This window comes from Mandrillus leucophaeus, unplaced genomic scaffold (assembly GCF_000951045.1).
Source record: "Mandrillus leucophaeus isolate KB7577 unplaced genomic scaffold, Mleu.le_1.0 Scaffold9, whole genome shotgun sequence".
Lineage (NCBI taxonomy): Eukaryota > Metazoa > Chordata > Mammalia > Primates > Cercopithecidae > Mandrillus > Mandrillus leucophaeus.
In genome coordinates this window covers 3,511,048-3,532,293 of record NW_012109807.1, presented here as the reverse complement: position 1 = coordinate 3,532,293, position 21,246 = coordinate 3,511,048, and the positions used below count along the sequence as shown (strand labels likewise).

Genomic DNA, 21,246 nt, shown 5'->3' with positions numbered 1-21,246 from the left:
GAAGGCAAAATATAGTTAAGACAAAATGTAACCATCTATAGAGATAAGGTAAAAATTGGAAATAGAACTTCATCAAAGATCTTTCAAGTAGAGGAGAATGTGGTGAAAACTGCAGTTAACATTTGTTAACAGTGTGATCTTCGGGTTCAGCTTATCAGTAACCTGGTTCCTGTCTCTTAACTGATAAAGCAAATGGGAGGTTTTTAAATAGAGGGCGGCTGTTGCACTTAGTAAAGCTCTAAAGTTGTTAGAGAAATTGGCTTCCCGAGTTATGAGACTGTGCGCAAACAGTTGAGGAAGAAAGAACTCAAGTACAACCCAATGAGGGTAAGTGCCTTTGGGGTGTTTTTCAAAAGTACTTTTATCTCAAAGGGAACAAAATTGAGGTTAATAATAATCACTGTTATCAATTTTGCTTGTGAGAAAAGTAGTATTACCAATGGGAAAATCATGGTACAGATTGATGAAATCCCTTGAAATCTTATTTGTGTAATACGGGACTTTGGTCTCATGTGTTGGAAAATACGTGGTTGAAGGTAAGAAAGGATGGGGGCTTTGCAGTATACACATAGAGTGCTCATATTCCGTAGTTATTCTTTCTGAAATCCACAAAATCCAGCAGTGTAATCTACTCAGATGGAGATGAAGGAAAAAAACAAAACTAATGAAGCAAGAAGCTGCTGACCAAAGGGGTGAGGAAGCAGGATCGTAGCCATCTGCAAGAAGGAAATAGAGAAGGGACATGAGGGGGGTGGATATGCAGATATGAGAAGGCCCTCCTGAATGAGGGCCATTGTTTCTGGAGGGGTGGGGAGTGAATGACTGATGTAAGATCAAGTTTGTTGCGGCTGCCTGCTTTGATCCTCTGCTTGGTGGCTCCGTTCTTGTTTTCTCTGAAGGCTACTCAACAGAGGGTTGCAGAGGTCGACATGGCAGAACTGGCCCCCAAAGCCTTATCCACTGAATGTCAGTTTTTCCTTATAATTTCTTCCAGGCATAAGAAAGTGGGAGGCATATTTCTGTCTGGCTATAACCATTCTCCTGCCAGATTCTGAGGCCAAACTCTTCATGTGCCATTGTTTCTGAATACCATTATGGACATGATTATCTCATTTTGGCTATTCCATGCATAGTGTTGGAGACAGAAGGCTCTGGACTAATGCAGATCTGCATTTAATCTCTGCTCTTACACTTACTTGTTACATAACATTAGGCAACTCATCTACGTCTTTAAATCTTGGATTCCTTGCTTACAAAGAGGTAACTAGCATATTAGTACTAACATCATGATCAGAGTTTCTGAAGGTTAACTGGGTGTAAGGGTTTACTGCATTACTCCGACAGCACTCAGCACTTAATGTTGTCAGACCTCATCATTGTCCTTAATTTTTTCCTTCCCCGCTTGGGGAACTTTGATCTCTGTGCCCTGTAGATAGGCTGCTGGCACTGCTGATGTGAATGTTATAGGATCCCCATCAGGACCTGGGGTTCTCTCTGTTCTTGAATGCATTGTTTAGATGAGGAGATTGATTCCAAGTTACTTTTCTACTTGGGTGCCTCTGTGTTTGGAGATGTGGCTGCATAGCTCAAGTGTATCTGGAATGTCTTCGGTTTTCAGATACCTGTTTTTCCTCTAGGAGAACTCTCTCCATCTATGTCCTTTAAAATATTTGTCCTATAATCACAAGGGTTTATATTTCTCTGCCCATCCCTCCATACTTCCTGGTTTTCTGAGAGTGCAGAGGCAGACAGCTGCAAAGGAGAGCCCCCCAGGGATTCCGGTGATGACTTTGAGCCAGGCTGACATCCATGTCTAAGGGCAAATGAAGTCTGGTTGGGGGGATACAGTGCAAGAGTCTTCCAACACTGGCGATGCCACCATTGTGGGAGTATGCATGTGCGTCTGCATGAGTGTGTGTGTGTGTGTGTGCGCGCATGTGCGTGCATGTGCAGTAGGGTCCTACTACAGGTTGGTGGAAAAGATCCCTCTGGTCCTAGAACAAAAATCTAACAGGAACCAAGAGTCCAGTTCCAAGAGAAAAGGGAAAGGGCTAGCTAGGCAGAGCATCTGGATTCTGAATAGAGGCTGAGGCCTTGGCTCAGACACAGAGGAGAATGGAGAAATGGGGTGATGACAGAAACATCTTTAAAATATTGTGGGCCAAGGGTAGGATGGCTCCAACTTGTCTGGGTTGTATTTGTCCTTAGTACACTTGAAATAACATAGCGGCAGCAGCAATCAACATTTACTGAGACTATGTGCTAGACCCTGAGCCAAGCACTTTCCACACACCATATCCTGCCATTCTTATGATAGTGCTGTGAAGTAGGGATGAAACCAAGTCCTTGCTGACTCTAATCCTGTACTTCCAACCAGCGCTGGTGAGGGCCCCAGGCTCCCTACAGCAAGACTAAACCTGGGCATGTGTGTGGCTGGGCTGAGTCTGTGGGATTGGCTCTGGAGTTGGGTGTGACTGAGCCCTGGGTAGAAGGGGATACTGTCCTAATGGAAAAACACAGAATAAAGACGGTGTCCACCAAGATGTAACTGAGATTTAGAGAAGACTTGATAACTTATCAGGTGGGTGGGTAGTCTTTAATTTCAACAACTGCAGATCCTATCTAAGACCACTTTTGTCTGTGACAACTTAGTTAAACATGACATAAGTATGGATATGAGGGGCCAATTTTGAGCTCATTCTATGATTGGAATGAATACTTCCCTGTCATAGGTGAGCGACAACTATCTGGGCTGGTGGTACAGGGGTAAAATAATTTACTAAGACAGTTGTAGATAAAGAAAGGCAGATTTATTAGAGAAAGTATGAAAATACATTACAAGGTTGCAACGGGCAGCACAGCCAGAGAGGAGCTGACTGCAAAGAAACAAAGGCTTGCTGGATATTTATAGGATAGTTCCTGGGCTCCAGGGTGCTATGTGCAGTACTGATAATGCCAAGGTTGTAGTGAGCTAACTTGCAGGTGTTTGGTGATAGTTGGGTGCAAGAAGACTGTGAGTTATTTGCTCAGAAGAGCTATGTGTCCTGGGCCATGAAGAAAGGCAGACTTACAGTTTACCTGCTTTCTCTCTTTGCTTTCCCTTGGTAATGCCAGTCTGACATTTTTCCCCTAATGAGGATTCCACACATCCTATGCCTTCCTCTCGGGAGCCTTGCAGTCAAAGTGTGATGGAGTGTCTGAGGTCAGAGTCATTGAGTAATGGGGCCTCTGCCCTCTCAGCCCCACTGCCACCCAACTGAGGCTCCCTGAATGGGGGTGTATGCCATGGGGAAAAGGAATGGGATGATGTCGATGCCCCTGGGGTTGCTAGTCATCCTCCCCAATCTCCACTCTCCCTGTCCACCCACAGGACCAGTCAGCATTTCTGTAATTCCTCTTCACTCTGGGGTGTTACGATCAGAAAATATCATGTACCTTTTGCTGCAAGCTTGGCTGAAAGAACCCCACACTATAGCTGAATGTCTTTGATTCACCATCTGAGCAGAGACCTCAAACTATAAAGAAAATCAGAGTCTCTTGATGCCCATGTTGAGGACAAGTTTTCTTGGATTTCATGACTCTTTAGGAACAGTGAACTTATGGGTAAAGACCGAGACTTTAGTGAAGAATTCCCTCATCGTTTTTTTCTTCTTGAGCAAAACCTTGTTTGATTTGGGGTTGTAATGTTCAAAATTACTTTCTTTTCATTTCGCCTTTTTTCCTTGAGTAGTGGTTTCTGGAAATCTGAGCTGCTTTATGCTCCCTGAGTAGTCTGTGCCAGATCACAAACGTACACACAAACTCTGAAGACACCGGAAAAATCACCCTTTAGAGGAATTATCTAGAAAACTAGCCCCCATGCAAAGTGAACAACCTTTTCAAAAATAATCTACATTAAGATTTTTGAAACTAACACATTCCTCAATCATAGCAACCAAATGAATTACTTAAAGTGGATTTGGCTCCTACTTTCATTAAGGGAGTATTTTCAGGAAATTAGAGGTCTAATGTAAACGTGGCTCCTTTTGGTTTTTCCATTTTCTTTGTCTTCAGGCTGTTTGCTGCCACTTTCATCCTCCCCATATCTCAATCTGCCAGTGATGGTTTGTGCCTCTGGTCGCTGGGTCAGATCCAGGGCTAATTCACTCACCTCTGATTTCTAGTTTCACCCTTATGAGGAAAGCATTCTTAAATCTGATATTCACATAAAAAAGGATTTGATTGTCTTTGGCATGTCTCTACAGTTAGCTAAACATGTCTTGAGCACAGAAAAATGGAAAGAAAATGGAAATAAGATTTGTTTGATAAGAGGAGAGCTGCTAAGACTTGTCTGTCCCTGAGTTGAGATATGCTCATTTACCTTAAGACTTTCCATAAACCACATCCCGAATTCCAGTTTATAAGTCTTTATCCTATTTCCCAAACCACATCTCATACTTTTTATGTAATCTGGTGGGCATAGATATTCTCTCCCTGAACCCGAGAAAATCTAGAATGACCAAGGATCTAAAATAAGTAACACAGTTGCTCAGGTTCCTGGGCCCTATGGTAGAATTTCCTTCTTCAGAGAAGGGGAGAACAAGGTAGATAAAGAAAGGAGCATTTCATCTTGCAGCAACTTGGAAGAGAGGTGGGAGTTTAATTTTTTTTTTAAAGTAATCAAACCTTCCCATATAGCCCATTTTCAACCACAATGGTATTTCAGAATTACCAGGAGATTTATCTAAAATTATGTAAAAATTTCCCAGAATTACCTAAAAAAATGTACAATTTCATTTCCCTTCTGTTACATAATATGGATACCCAGCTACTATTTATTAATAGTAGATACAGACTATTTAAGAGACAAACTATTATATTGCAAAAAGTGTGACCCTTAGAAACCAAAATTCCAAAGAAGAGTTCTTTGTAATTGGCAAAGTTGATTCTGATTGAGTGTCAAACTTCCAGTATAATGATGGATCAACTTAGAAATTTGATTGATTCAAAGCATTCTGAAATTGTACAACTCTCTCAGTACTTGTATTATTTCCATGTCTTCTTTTATTATTTTCCATTGAATGATGTTTTCATGTACACTTAGCTGCTTATAAGGTCAGTATTTTAAAATCAGAGCAATTTCTTTAAAATTAAAATGTTTCAGCAAAATACATTTTAAAATGCACTGTAATTACCCAAACAATATTACACTCTTACAGGTAGTTTAAGAATAATAAAAAATGTAATTCATCAACTCACTTCTTTAATACAACAAAGCTGATTAATGTTCTATGTTCCCTATTAGACTTTCTCCCATGTATAGCTTTACAAAGTGGTAGTTGATGAGTAAATACAATTTTGTGATTTTTTTTCACATAAAATGAGAACAAACTCAGTATGTAAATTACTTCATAGATTTTTAACTTATTATAAAAATTTTCTCGTATCTATTATAAAAATTTAAAAAAGGATTTGATTTCAGTAAACATAAATTTAGAGAGAAACTTGATCCTCATATAAACTCAACCATAGACCATTCATTTATTTTTAATTCAATATGTATTTATTGAGGATCTCCGAGGGGAAACATAAATGAACAAAACAGGAAATATACATGATGTTTAAGTCAGGTGTTCAGTGTGTTGCAAGTTATAAATGCCATGGAGGAAAAAAAATCAAGCAGAGTTAGGAAGATTGGGAGCACAGGATTAGTTGGTCAAAGGGTTGGGGAGAACAGACCTCATTAAGAAAGTGAGGGAGTGAATCACACAGACACCTGGAGGAAGAAAATGCAAGAGAGGGTAAACAGTTGGTGCAACACCTTGAGGTGGGAACAGGCTCGGGAGGCCAAGCAACAGGAAAGACAAAAGTGCACGTGTTGTGGAGTTAAGATTGGGTTGTAGCAGGATGTAAATTAGAGAGGTGAGGGGTGGCAGACCCCTAGAGGGTCTTCTTGTTCACTGCAAGCAATTTGGCTTTTGTTGGGTAAAGCAGAGGTATGAGGAGAAGAGTAATTTGAAAGGATCACTCTGGCTTCTGTTTTGCAAATCAATTACAGGGGACAAGGGAAGGACCAGTGCAATGGTGGTGGCTTGGATCAGCAGAGATGGCCATGAGAAGTGCTCACATGGCTGAGTTCTGGCTGTATTTGGAAAGTAGGTTCACTGGGACTTACTGGTGACTTGAGAGTGATGTGCCAGAGAAAGAGAGGTATAAGGACGCCTCCAAGGATTTTGATCTGTGCAGCTGAAAAAAGATGACGTTGCCCTCAACCAAGATGAAAAGGATGGTTGGAAGAACAGATTTTGGGAGGAAGAAAAGGGGTTCATTCTTGGTCAGGTTAGTTTTGTAATGTCTGGAATATAGACAAGTGAAGACGTTGAGTCAGCAGGTGGACATGTGAACCTGAAGTTCAGAGGAAAAGTGTGGATGGCAGGTGTAACTGCAAGAGTGTAATCAGTATAGAGATGGTGTTTCAAACCAGTTAACTGGATGACATAATTTGGGGAGCGAGTGTGGACAGAAAAGAAAAGTGCCTCAAGGACTGAAACTTGAGGTGGTGGAGAGAAGAGGAGATGTGAAGCAGTAGCTTGTGGGTCCTGAAGAAAGATGTTGGAGGAATTGTGCCACTTTGACAGAGGCTGCTTATAGCTCAAGGTAAGGGGAAGATGCAGGACTGAGGATTCCTAAGCAACATGGTGGTAATTGGTGATATTGACAACAGCATAAAGACATCATAATTTAAACTAATTATTAACAAAATTGAAATTTAAAGAAACAATACAATGTTTCCAAAGTGGATTCAAATTCTATAATGTTATTGCAAAACAAACAAACAAAACAAAACAAACAAGAGATTCTAAGATAAAAGAGTTAAAAATTAAGTAAATCAGCTCAGAAAACTCAGCAGGCTATATCTTCCTGGTGGTTAGAAATATCTGCTTATTAAAAGGTTTCAAAGGTCCTTTGGGAATAGAACTTATTTCAATGTGTTTGGCTGTACATTTCTTACACTTTTTTTTTTTTTTTTTTACTGAGAAGTCAATTAAAATATCCTGAAGTGACTGTCCATAGGACACATTTTGAAAACACAAATGCTGTATAATCACAAATATATCTCCCTCCCCTTTGCTAGTGATGAGTAACCAACTGCCTCTGCTAGCTAGGATTCAACTCTTTCTCTTAACAAATATGCTTTGATGGAACAATTTTTTTTAGATACAAATATTGTCAATGAGAACAACTGTTATGCAGTGCAGTCACAGAAGAGAAACAGAAAAGAAAGGGGGATGCAACAAAATGAAAAGTAAATATTAGCCTTCACACTTAAATACATTTGATCAGGGGATAAAATGTACATGTAGGTGTGGATTTATGAGTTGTGTTTTTCAAACAATTACCAAGTATTTATTAACCACCGACTCAGTGTCAGTTAGTATGCTAGGTGCTTATAGTGATCCAGCAGGCCATAAGGCTGGATTTCTGCCCTTATAGAATTTTGGGGTGCATCATCAGTATCTTTTTTATCTTTCTTTTATTTTTTTTTGAGACAAGATCTCACTCTGTCATCCAGGCTAGAGTGCAGTGACATGATCATGGCTCATTGCAGCCTTGACCTCCCAGGCTCAAGTGATCCTCTTGCCTCAGCCTCCCAAGCAGCTGGGACCACAGGCATGTGCCACCATGCCAGACTAATTTTTAAATTTTTTGTAGAGATGGGGACTTACTATGTTGCCCAGGCTAATCTTGAACTCCTGGGCTCCAGCAGTCCTCCCATCTCAGCCTCCCAAAGTGCTGGGATTACTGGTGTGAACCATCATGCCCAGCCCTTTCTTTTGCATTTTTTTAAAAAAACTTTTCTTTATTCTCTTTCTGTTACCTTTTAATAAACTATAAGAAGACCTTCAAAGCAAAAATGTCTAAATATCCGTGGGTTAGGTTTTGTCCTGAATTATTTTCTTTTACCCCATGGTGGGGAAAAAAGCAAAAACATGTTTGGTGCCTCTACAATGCCTTCTCACACAGCTTTGGTTTGTGTTTACCCCAGTGTCATCTTTAAGCTGATGGGGGCAGTGCAGCTGACCTGGGTCAGAACTCAGGGTCACTTCATGCCAGATGCTCACCACGTCTTCAGTGTTGGACGTAGAGATGCAAATTCGTCCTTCAGGGAAGGATGAACACTTATTCTCTGGGATGTTTTACAGTGAAAATCAGAAGTTGCTTTATTGTGCCCTCATGGCCTAGCTACTTCCACTCTTTTGAAGATCTCACCTGGTCTCATGGGTTTAATTTCATTTATACACTGACATATCCCAAATTTATATCTCTAGCCCAATATGTCTCCTAAATTTCAGAAGCAAATATTCATCCTACCGATGAGGTCACATCTCCAGTTTTGTGTCTAATGCGGTGTCAAGCTGAATATGGCCAAAACTAGTGTAATCCTACTCTAAAACCTACACCACCTACCATTTCCTCATTCATTAACTAGCAACCCTATTTGACCAGTTACTCAGGGCCCCAAACCTCTCTTGACTGCTCTCATATCCTGTCCATCAATGTTGCGGAAAGTCAGGGACCCTAAATGGAGGGACCTGTTGAAACTGTGACAGAAGAAGAACATAAATTGTGAAGATTTCATGGACATTTATGGCTTCCTCAATCATTTCTCTTATAATTTCCTATGCCTGTCTTTAATCTCTTAATCCCATCATCTTCATAAGCTGAGGATGTATGTCGCCTCAGGACCCTGTGATAATTGTGTTCACTGCACAAATTGTTTGTAAAGCATGTGTGTTTGAACAATATGAAATCTGGGCACCTTAAGAATAGGTTAACAGTGATTTTCAGGGAACAAGGGAGATAACCTTAAAATCTGGCTGCCTGTGGGCTGGGCAGAACAGAGCCATATTTCTCTTATTAACAAAAACGGATAAGAGAAATATTGCTGAATTCTTTCCCCAGTAAGGAATATTAATAATTAACAGTCCCGGGAAATGAATGCATTCCCAGGGCATCCTCTAAAATGGCCACTCTGGGGGTGTCTGCCTTATGCAGTTGCAGATAAGGGATGAAACATGCCCTGGCCTCCTGCAGTCCCCGCAGGCTTGCTAGGATTAGGAAATTCCAGCCTGGTGAATTCTAGTCAGACCAATTCTCTGCTCTTGAACCCTGCTAAGATGTTTATCAATGACAATGCATGCACAGCGAGACCGGGAACCTCATTAGTAATTCTAGTTTCACCCTGGCCTTGTGACCTTGCCCTGCCCACTTGCCTTGTGATATTTTATTGCCCGTGAAGCATGTGATCTCTGTGACCCACACCCTATTTGTACACTCCTTCTGCTTTGAAAATTGCTAATAAAAACTTGCTGGTTTTACAGCTCAGGGGGCATCACTGAACCTGCCGACATGTAATGTCTACCTTGGACACGCAGCTTTAAAATTTCTCTCTTTGTACTCCTCTTTCCCTTTATTTCTCAGACCAGCCGACACTTAGGGGAAATAGAAAAGAAGCTACGTTGAATTATCGGGGGCTGGTTTCCCCCGATATTTTAAGAAGTCCTACTAGTTCTACCCTCAAAATCTATCTGCATCCCAACCACGTCTCACCACCTGCACTTCCCTGCCCTGGTCGTAGCCACCGTCTCTGTCTCACCCGGATACCTCATCCCTTGTCATTCTTAAGAGTATTTTCACACTCACAGTGTTTAATACCTACGTCGAGTTAGAGGTCATGTCACTCCTCAGCTTGAAACACTCCAGTGGTCGTCATCACACTGAATAAAAGCCAAGGTGCTCAGGGTGACTCACTCGCAATCTAGTCTCTACCCCTCTCCAATCAGCTCTCACTGCTGTGGAGTTCTTTATGCCCTTTGGGCCACATGGCTTCCCAGCTGACCCTTGGACACACTGGGCTTGTCTCCATGACAGGGCTTTAATGCTGCCTGCCCCTTCAACCTGGGCTGTTTATTAAATGTCTCCTTCCTAGTTGGCCTTCCCAGGTCATCTGGCCTAAAATTGCTCTCCTTCTGCTGTATTTTTCTCCTTAAGTGGATCACACTTTAAAATCTTTTATAACTATTTTTATTTCTTTATGTTACTTGCTGTCCTTCTCCTGTAGGACATAAATTCCACAAGGGCAGGTGTTTTTTTGTTTCCCTTTGTTCTGTGTGGTGCATTGCTGTATCCCTAGCAACAGGAGCAGTGATTGGCATGAACAGAACAACCCTCACTGGTTGTCTAGGTTCAGTATTCTGCTTTTCTAAGCTCAGTTGATGCAGAACAACTGGTTGTCTGGGTTCAGTATTTGCTTTTCTAAGCCCAGTTGATGCAGTGTCCGTATGTGCAGCCATGTTAGATGTTAGAACACTGACATCCTTACCACTGATGAGTCAATAGCCACTGCCCCCGACCCTCCTGATATTTTATGGTCTGAATAATTACTTGATGCATCTACATTTAAGGCTGCAAACATGAATTTACTGGAGGAAGCACAGTGGTGGTAGATGACCCAGTCTCTCTCTCAAACCTATCAAAATCACCAAGGAATCATAAATCTTCCAAACAAAGGAAATTGTAGAAAACACAAGTGAAATTGTTTCACAGAAATATCAGCAATACATAATAAATTTGAGATGATGGAGATTAAGAGGAAAATTAAATCATTCTTAAGTGGTCAAGGTAAAAAATTATTGTGTGGTTCACTATAATTACATTTATAACAGTCCAAAGTCAAACAACTAGTCTGATTAGTCTTGTCATTGGTACGTGCTGTCTTAGAGTTCTCCAGAGAAACAGAACTAGTAGGAGATTATCTATCTATGTATCTACCTAATCTATCTATACTCTGTCTATTTTAAGGAATTGACTCATGAGATTGTGGGGCTTGGCAATCTAAAGGATACAAGGCAGGCTGGCAGACCGGAAATTCAGATAAGAGTTGGTGTTGTAGTCTTGACTCTGAATTCCATAGGGTAGCCAGTTGGAATTTCAGGCGGGATTTCTGTGTTGCAGTCTTGAGGCAGAATTCCTTCTTCTTTGGGAAACCTCAGTCTTTGCTCTTCAGGCCTTCAGCTGCTCACATTCCACGGTGCTGTCCTTCTGGCTGTCCTTCATGCTTTTGTGTTGCCTGTCCCATTGCCCTTAATCTTACATGGAAAAAATGGAAACAAATTGAGAGGGGAAACTTAGCTAAAGGTTTTGAGGGAAAAATGATCAAAACCAGAATTATTCACAGGACAACTTGTCCTATGAATAATTTTTGAAAAGGAACCATTTCCTCTACAGCTGGCTTATTATGAGGAGCTTGATGATAAAATATTGGCAAGGCCTCCAGTGGAGATTTATCATGTTGTGACAGACCCCAGAAATGAATCTGGGTCTCCCGACTTCAATACAGTGCTCTTCCTATTACATAATGGGAGAATATGATTTTCTACTCTTTTACTTTGAGAAACAACTAATATTCAATTAAAAGCATCAGTCTTACATATTCAGTTGAATGAGATTCGGCAATCATATCCACCATGTATCATCATCCATATAATTATCCCTACAGCACAGAACAGCATTTCTTCTTCGCAGAGAGTTGCCCTCACCCCTTTCCAATCAAATTTCCACATACTCTCTGGTTTCCAGCATGATAGATTATAATTTCCCTATTGTTGGGCTTCCTTTAGTATGATATACAATATGTAGTCTTCTGTGTTTAGTTTCTTCTGCTTAACATACTTTTTCGGGAGCAAGACTTTATTATTTTTTTTGTTTTGAAACAAACTCAGAGTTACAGAACATGCTGTTTTTGAGAGTCATCCTGTGATTATATCACTATTTCCTTCCTTTTCATTGCTGAGTAGTTTACATTAAAAAAATGAGGATCCATTCTCCTGTTGTTAGACATTTGGATTATTTTTAATTTTTGGTATTATGAATATGGCATTTACGAATATTCTTTTACAAGTGTTTTGTGGATATGTTTGTTAATTCTCTTGGGTAAGGGGGGAAGTTATTGAGTCATACTGTAGATGTTCTTTAACTTTCTGTTAGGTTTTTAATATATATATATAGTGTAGGCCGGGCGCGGTGGCTCAAGCCAGTAATCCCAGCACTTTGGGAGGCCGAGACGGGCGGATCACGAGGTCAGGAGATTGAGACCATCCTGGCTAACACGGTGAAACCCCGTCTCTACTAAAAAATACAAAAAACTAGCCGGGCGAGGTGGCGGGCGCCTGTAGTCCCAGCTACTCCGGAGGCTGAGGCAGGAGAATGGCGTGAACCCGGGAGGCGGAGCTTGCAGTGAGCTGAGATCCGGCCACTGCACTCCAGCCTGGGTGACAGAGCGAGACTCCGTCTCAAAAAAAAAAAAAAAAATATATATATATATATATATATAGTGTATATAATTTATATACACTAAAATACACACATTTTTAAGTGTAAAGTTCAATAAGTTTTGATACATGTATACTCTATTGTCTTTGTTTTGTATTGCTATAAAGTAATACCTGAGGCTGGGTAATTTATTAAGAAAAAGTTTATTTGGCTCATGATTTTAATGGCTGCAAAGTTCAAGACTGGGCATCTGCATCTGATGAGGACCTCAGGTTGCTTCCAATCCTGGTGGAAGGTTAAGGGGAGCTGGCATGTGCAGAGATCACATGGGAGAGAAGCAGCAAGGGGTGGGGGAGTGCCAAGTTCTTTTTAACAGCCAGTTCCCATGGAAATTAATAGAGTGAGTACTCACTTACTACCAAGGGAGGGGATTGAGGAAGGGAATTAATCTATTCATGAGGGATCCACCCTCATGACCCAAACACTCCCCCTTAAGCCTCACCTTCAATATTGGGGATCTGTTTCAACATGAGGTGAGGAGGGTACAAATATCCACACATGGCACCTCTGAAACCATCATCTCAATTGACACATTCCACACATCTCTCTCATACTCTTTTGTAAGTAATTGCCACCCTTCGTCTTCCATTCTAAGTACCCACTCACTGGCCTTGCAGTTTGGGAACATTATATAAATGGGACCATATAGCATGCATTCTTTTAAAACTGGGTTCTTTCATTCAGTATGTTTCTAAGATTCATTTATATTTTGTGAATCAGTGTTTTTTTTTTGTTTGTTTGTTTGTTTGTTTTTTGCTGAGTAGTGTTCCTTTGTATGAATATAGAATAGTTTAGCCATATATGTGCTGATGGTCATTGGCATTATTTCCAGTATTTGGCTATATGAATCGAACTGGTATGAACATTTGTGTACAAGTCTTTTTGTGTGCATAAGTTTTTACTTCTCTTAGGTAAATCCCCAGAAGGAGAATTTCTGGAGCGTAATGCAGGCATATAATCAGAAACTGCCAAACTATGTCCATTGTATCATTTTACACTCCTATCAGTGATGCATGAGAGTTCTAGGTGCGCCACATCCTTGCCAAAATTTGATATTGTCAGACATTTTTATTAGCTATGAAATAGAATCTCATTGTGATTTTAATTGTTTACATTTATCTAATAACTAGTAACTTTGAGCACTTGGTCCTGTGCTTATTGAACATTGATATATTTTCTTTTGTGAAATATCAGTTCAAGTCTTTTCCTTATTTTAAAAATTGGGTTATTTTATCTTTTTCATATGAATTTGTAAGAGTTATTTATGAAGTATAGGTACAAGTCTTTTATCTGATGTGCAAATTATGAGTATTTTGTCTGAGTCTGTGGCTTAGTCTATTCAAGTTCTAATGATGTCTTTGAAGAAGAAAAGTTTCTAATTTTAATAAAGTCCAAGCTATGATTTATTTTTCTTTCATGATTAGTGATTTTTGTATCCATTTAAAAAATATGTTCCTACTTCAGGTTTAAGATTTTCTATTATGTAATACAATCCATTTTTATTTTATTTTTGTGTATAATGTAAGGTAGAGCTTTTTCATATAGACAGTCAATTTTTCCATCATTATGTGTTGAAGGCAGTGTTTTTCACCATAAACTTATGTTGGCATTTTAATCAAACATTAATTTACTGTATATTTTTGAGTCTACTTCTGGACTCTCTCTTCTTTAATCAATATGTCTGCCCTTATGCCCATACCACACTGTTTTCCCTATGGTAGCTTTTATATTAAGTCTTAAGGTCAGATTGTGTAAGTTATCTGACTTTGTTCTTATTCTTTAACCATGTCTTGGGTATTTCCAGTACTTTAATTTTTCCATGCAGATTTTAGATTTCCATAGAAGCTTTAGAAGCTGATTCTGCTGCTGGGAGAATAAGGTTACCCTGACCTCAGGACAAAAGAAGATGCACATGAACTAAATAAAGGGTGACAAACGCAGACCACAGCAGTAAGGTCTGTGGAATTAATTTGAAATTACACAGTGGTCTAAAATATTAGTCTTGAAGGGATCTTAATGATGATTTAGTCATTTCATATGTGCAAACTGTTAAGACTGTTGGCTGTTTTTCACATGGCCACAGCCCATTTCTTTTTCCTGTGTGTCTGCAGTCCACAGAGCTTCTTCTAGCTCTCTATGCTCCATCTCTCCTTGGCCCAGGAGTTCCCGTGGGACCTCCCAAGGGTGACTCAGGTCTCATCTTCCGATGAGATAAAAGGAATAAGATGGATATTCAGGGTAGAGATGTAAGAGCATGGTAAAATTTAGACTGCTCTTGTTCAGATCCATATATAAAAGCTTTATTTTTTGGATCCCAAATTACATCCCCTGGTCATCTGCACTGGTTCATTCAATAAATATTTCTGAGATTGGGCATGGTGACTCAGGCCTGTAATCCCAACACTTTGGGAGGTCAGAGTGGGTGGATCTCTTGAGCCCAGATGTTTGAGACCAACCTGGGCAATATGGTGAAACCCTGTCTCTATGAAAAATACAAAAATTAGCTGGGCATGGTGATGCGTGCATGTAGTCCCAGCTACTCTGGAGGCTGAGGTGGGAGGATCACCTGAGCCTGGGAGATGGAGGCTGCAGTAAGCCATGATCGCACCACTGCATTCCAGCCTGGGCGACAGAGTGAGACCTTGCCTCAGAAATAATAATAATAAATAAACATCTCTGAGCACCTACTTTGTGCTCTTCCAGGCATGTGAGCTATATCAATAGACAAAACTCACAAAAATAATCTTGCCTTCTGGAGGTCATATTCCAATAGATAAAACAGAAAACAATAAACATGATGCATAATTAGAATGTTAGACAGTGATGAATGCCTTAGAAAAAGATTGGAGCAGGTTAAGGAGATGGGGAATGGGAGAGAAGACATTGTAATTAAAAATTGATTGGTCAGGAACTCAAACAAATACTTGGACACTAATAGCAGTATTATTCAAAATAGTCAATAGCTAGAAGCAACCCAGATGCCCGTCAACGGATGAATGGATAAACAAAGTGTGGTAGGTACACGCAGTGGAATATAATTCAATCATTAGAAGCAATAAAGTACAGACCCATGCTACAATATGAACAAACCTTGGAAAGATTATGCTAAGTGAAATAAGGCAGTCACAAAGGGCACTTATTGAGTGATTCCATTTATAGGAAATATTCAGAATAGATAAATCCATAGAGTCAGAAAGTAGATTGGTGGTGGCTATGGGTTTGTGGTAGAAGAGGGAGAATGGGGACTTCATGTTAATGGGTGTGGGGTTATACTCGGGGATGGTGAAAATGTTTTGAAAGTAGATAAAGTCAGTGGTTGTACCACACTGTGAATGTACCAAATGTCACTAAATTGTGCACTTTAAAATAGTTAATTTTATGTTATGTTAATTTCAGCACAATTTTTAAAAATCAGAAGCAAAAAAAAAGAACAGAAAATTGAGTAGTCTAGCTAAGTCTCATTGAGAATGTACAGTCTGAGTGCCCACTTGGAGGAGGTTAGTTAGCTCTTGGAGGAGGTGGGTAATGGGAAGAAGCTGTCCAGGCGGAAGGAACAACGTGTGCCTAGTGCCTTCAAGGAACAGCAACGAGGATATGGGGTTGGAGGGGAGGGGTCAGAGAGGTGATTGGTGGTGTTCCATCGTGTGCGACCTCCCTACTTCTGTAAAGACGTTGGCTTTTCCTCTGGGTGAGATGGAAGAATTTGGAGGCCTCCTTGATTTGACCTAGGTTCTAACAGAATCTCCAGAGTATCTGTTTTAGGAATAGACTTAAGAGGGTACAACTGGAAGCAGGGACAGCAATTTAGAAGCAGTTATTAAAATCCAAGTGAGAGACCATGGTGGATTGGACAAGGATGGTGGCCATGAGAATGGAGAGATGTAATGGCAGGTAGGATGTGCTTTGAAGATGAAACCATAAGTTGTCCTGATGGATTGCATTTCCAATATGTGAGGAAGAGAAGAGTCAATAATAAATGGAGTCTTGGTCTGAGCCAACATTCAGCATGGAGTTATCATCATTGCGATTAGAAGGCAATGGGAGACACTGACTTTTCTTTGGGGCAAGGGAGGCAAGGAGGCTGGAGGAGATCAGAAGTTCTGTTCTGGAGACATGAAGCTTTTGTAAATTCCACTTGTTCCTTGAATATATGCTGGTTTCTTCTGTTTTTTTCTTTTTGTTGTTGTTTGTTTGTTTTTTAAAATTTTAGATTCTAGGGTATATGTACTTGTTTGTTACAAAGGTATATTGCATACTATTGGGGATTGGTCTTACCCAATTAGTGAATATTGTACCCAGGAGGTAATTTTTCATTCATCACTCCCTACCCTCCCTACTTTTGGAGTCCTCAGTGTCTCTTATTTCCACCTTATGTCCATGTGTACCCATGGTTTAGCTCCCATATATGAGTAAGAACATGTGGTGTTTGGTTTTCTGTTTCTTAACTGGTTCACTGAAAATAATGGTCTCCAACTCCATCCATGTGGCAAAGGACATAATCTCATTCTTTTTATGGCTGCACAGTAATCCTTGGTGCATAGGTACCACATTTTCTTTAGTCAACCATTGATGGACACTTAAGTTGGTTCCATGACTTTCCTATTGTGAACAGCGCTGCAGTGAACATACTAGTAGTGGTGGAGAGGTGTCTTTTTTATATAATGATTTCTTTTCCTTAGAAAAGTAGTGAGATTTCTGGGGTGAATGGTAGTTTTATTTTTGGTTCATTGAGAAACCTTCATACAGTTTTCCATAGAGATTGAACTAACTGACATTCTCAGCAACAATGTATAAGCATTCCCTTTTCTCCACATCCATCCCAACATCTGCTGTTTTTTGAGTTTTTAGTAATAGCCATTCAGACGGGTCTTCTGGGTTTTGGAGGGGAGGATTGGGTGAAGCAGGAAGGAGTTTGGAGGGAAGGAGTGGAGGCTTGAGTGGGCCTCGAGTTTAGAGTGTGGGCAAGAAGGGATCCCAGAGGCAAGCACTTTACTCAAGGCACCGCAGCTAATAAAGCTTGGGGGTCCAGCACATTCTCCAGAGGCCCAGGCCAGGCCGTTTAGGGCCATGCTGGTTCTGCCCCATCCGCTGCGGGTCCTGCAAACATTTTCATCAAGAAAAAAATAATTAAAAGAAAAACAGAATAAAAATGGTACCCAGGTGTCCTCTAATGAAATGAAGGGGAAAAATCCATTTCTGGCTTATAGTGAGAGTCACTCAGTGCGAGCCTGACTCACTGAAATTCATACAAGATTAATGTAACCAAGTTCTCTGTCTTTTGACACCGGTTTACAGTAAGAGCAGGCCACACCTGGCCAGCTTTGGAATGTGTTAGGACATTTGCATGTTACATTTCAGTGTGATATCTGCTAAGTCAAATGAAGAAGTCTTGAAAGATGCCTTCTAAGTTTGGAAGTATTTGAGTGTCACATTCCATAAGCCAGCAGCTAGTTGTTGCCCTCAAAACATAAAGTTTTGTTTGTTCTTTTGTTTTTTGTTTTTTTTTTTTAGTGGATATGTCAGTGAAGTAGATTATAAACAGACACATATAAGATTTCAAAACTGTAACAAAATTAAGAAAAATCTAGTTCAAGCCGGGCGCGGTGGCTCAAGCCTGTAATCCCAGCACTTTAGGAGGCCGAGACGGGTGGATCACGAGGTCAGGAGATCGAGACCATCCTGGCTAACTCGGTGAAACCCTGTCTCTACTAAAAAATACAAAAGACTAGCCGGGCGAGGTGGCGGGCGCCTGTAGTCCCAGCTACTCGGGAGGCTGAGGCAGGAGAATGGCGTAAACCCAGGAGGCGGAGCTTGCAGTGAGCTGAGATCCGGCCACTGCACTCCAGCCTGGGCGACAAAGCGAGACTCCGCCTCAACAAAAAAAAAAAAAAAAAGAAAAAAAGAAAAATCTAGTTCAATGAGGTTAGATTCTATGAAATTAATCTGAAAAGGGATAGTAGTTATGAGAAGTCTTTAAAAAGTAGATATTTTTCAGAGAAACAAGCAGATACTGTTTCTGATTAAGTTGGCAGAAATGTATGAGTGCTTAAAATGCCTTGCTTTATTCGTTTATTAGAAGAGCTTGCCTTTTTCCAGTTTGTCTGAAGTTGGTATAAACTACTCTCTGTTATGTTGGGTGGTGCCTGAATAGTGAGAAGCCAAAATGATTTAGTTCTTTTCAAAGAAGAAAGTATAGACTAGCTTATTTTAATAACCCAGTCCCAATTATAAAAAGAAAAGCTTTACCACTCTAATCTCTGGCATAGAGAATGTTCTCTTTTTTAGTTGACATTAGGGGTAAAGAAAACCTTGGCTTTGAAGTTCAGCAAGTCTTGTTTCAACCCCAGCCGCAACTGGGTGAACTTAGTCAAATTACTTTACCAGTCTTATCCTTGGGTTTTTATTTTTATCTATAAAATTTGAGTGATGTTGATGATAAGTACCACTCAGTATTGCACTTTGAACGAAAAGTCTGAATTGTCAAATGAACAACTGAATTGTTTTACAGGAATAGTTCAACTTTAATAAATACTCCTGCAGAATTTCATCATGATGTTAAAATTGATGGAAGCTTTATTTTCTAAACTGAGAAACCAGTGCTCACGTGGCCTAGTTTAAGAATGAATGCTCAAACTTAATACATGTTTTAAAAAGATGTTTTGGGATATCAAATGTAAAACAATTCCTAGTTTGTGTTATTTTATTGAACAAACCCTACGCAGCACTTGGGCAATCGCAGGCACCGTTGCAAACTCGCTGGCTCCTGGCTGTGATCTCATGCCCCAATTGCAATAAGATCCTGATGAAATGGACTTCCACAAGTAGGTCAAGAATAACAATGTGCAGACCTAATTCCTCTAATTTACAGTGAACATCTCATGGTTAATCTCCTCTCCCAGCGGTCAAAGGACTCTGTATCTCTTCCTCTCAGAGCCACTCCACATGCCAAAAGGCTGACTAAACCCCTGACAGATAAGCGATTCAAGAGTGGGCCCAGCCCCCGTGGGGAGCAAAGACACTGGCTCAAAAAATGTACTGAGAACTCTCCCTTTTGCAGCTCCTCCTTTCTTAACCTTCCACAAGCAGTGGCAGTTGGATTCTGTGATTAGTCTGGTCTTCAGAGCCAGCCTTCTTGGGTTCGGATTCTGACTTCAACTCTTAATGTGAAGCGACGTGGGCAAGTTGCTTAATCTTTCTGTGCCTCAGTGTCCTTGTCTGTAAAATGGGCATCATCATAATAGCGCCTGCCTCATTGGGTGAGTGTGAGAATGAAGGAATTAATACATGTAAATCACTTAGACTGTGTCTGGCATAGAGGACATTCTAAAGAAAGGTTAGTTATTATCATTATATTATTATATTGGTCTGGAATTAGTTCCTGAATCCTTCTGAGATGTGATGACTCATAAACGTAGGTTGAGTTTACTCATGTTAGGGTCATCGCAACTATGCATAGCTAAAATCAAATTTTGCTTTTGAAGTTTGTTTTACCTGGAGCCCAAGAGTTGAGGGTTATGGTTTCCTTTGTCATTCCACTTGAGGGAAGCTTCTTAGTCACAGCTTCCTTCTCTTTCTCTGCACTCTAGAAAAACTTCCTTTTTTTTGTTTTTCTTCATCCAGGCAGAGAGCCCTACTGGGACTTAAATCCAAGGAGCTGAAATCTGTTTTGGGATGGGATGGCGTCACATTCTGGACCCTAGACAGAGAATTTCTAAGTTCCAGAAAGTGCTGCTTACTTTGCATTGCCTCTCCCCACCCTTTGCTTTCGAAACTCCTGGCACCAATGCTGCCAAGGCTGACGGAGCTTTCCTGAGTGGTGTCTGCTAAATGAGGTGTCAAGGAATATCTGGAAAGGCAGCCTCCAGGCCCCGTGTCAAGACCGTTTAGAACTGAAAGTGTCCTAATATCGGGGCACAGGCAATAAGCATTATTTATTATTCAGCCTGAGAAACTGATGCTAAAATAGGAGGAAATCATTCAATTATTTCCTGTCAAGGGATTACTCAATGTTGTTTTTATGTTTAAATATTTATTTGTCAACATCAAGAATTCTTAGGACGTGATGCATCAGCATTTTTGAACAAGTCATAGATTTGACCACAAATCAAATTTCAGGATGGGTGGAGTGTCTCTGCTTTAAAATAGAAGAGAGTGAGTAGTCTAGGAGGAGGGAGCTACATAGACTGGAAACTATTCTTAGCTCCGTCACTGACTCCAAGTTCATCCCCTCTGTCTTTCAGTTTGGGTAAGCATCAATTAGTTATCTAAAATTTGTAATAAAAAAGTCTTCATCATTCATGATTGTGTTTATCTTTATGTTTGTAAATTTCTATGTTGCTTCTATTCCTCCCCTTATATTTTAAGAAAAGAAGTAAGAAAGTAAATGATTATTTTTCTGAAAGAAAAAATAAATGTATTTATTATTATTCACAGACCTTCAACTATTCTTAGAAAGCCTTTGGTGACTCCTGGGAACAAGCTGAGTCAGGAACAAAAGTTTGAGGGTTTGGGGTTGAGCATAGGACAATTGCTTGGCTAATGCTTTAGTCTAGTTCTGACTTTGCTACTCCTAAGTTGCTTTGTGATGACTACTTGCACACGTGTCTGTTTGTGAGTTATTTTTGTGAGCATGCTGCCACCAGCCTGTGTGGATGTCTGTGGTTTCATAAGATACAATGTATTTTCTAAATCTACTGAATTTTATGTTTTTTTGTTTTGTTTTGTTTTGTTTCAAAAATAGAAACTCATATTCTTTCCTATCTTAAGTTTATTTTGGGACATTCTCATGAGACTGGTAAAATATAACTGTGAAGTAGCATGATAATTGTGAAATAGCATGATTATTGTGAGAGCTATATGACCTGAAACTTCTAT

The 21,246-nt window shown here is 40.1% G+C and overlaps 1 protein-coding gene across 2 annotated transcripts in view; it reads left to right on the top strand.

Moving 5' to 3' along the window:
• Nucleotides 1-205: 205 nt before the first annotated feature.
• The window catches only part of IL1RL1 (interleukin 1 receptor-like 1), a 35,193-nt gene continuing 14,152 nt past the window's right edge, over nt 206-21,246 (top strand). For both annotated transcript variants that reach the window (XM_011969575.1, XM_011969576.1), the window contains exon 1: nt 206-327. The gene's annotated coding sequence lies outside the window, so the exon portion shown is untranslated. The remainder of the gene's footprint in view (nt 328-21,246) is intronic.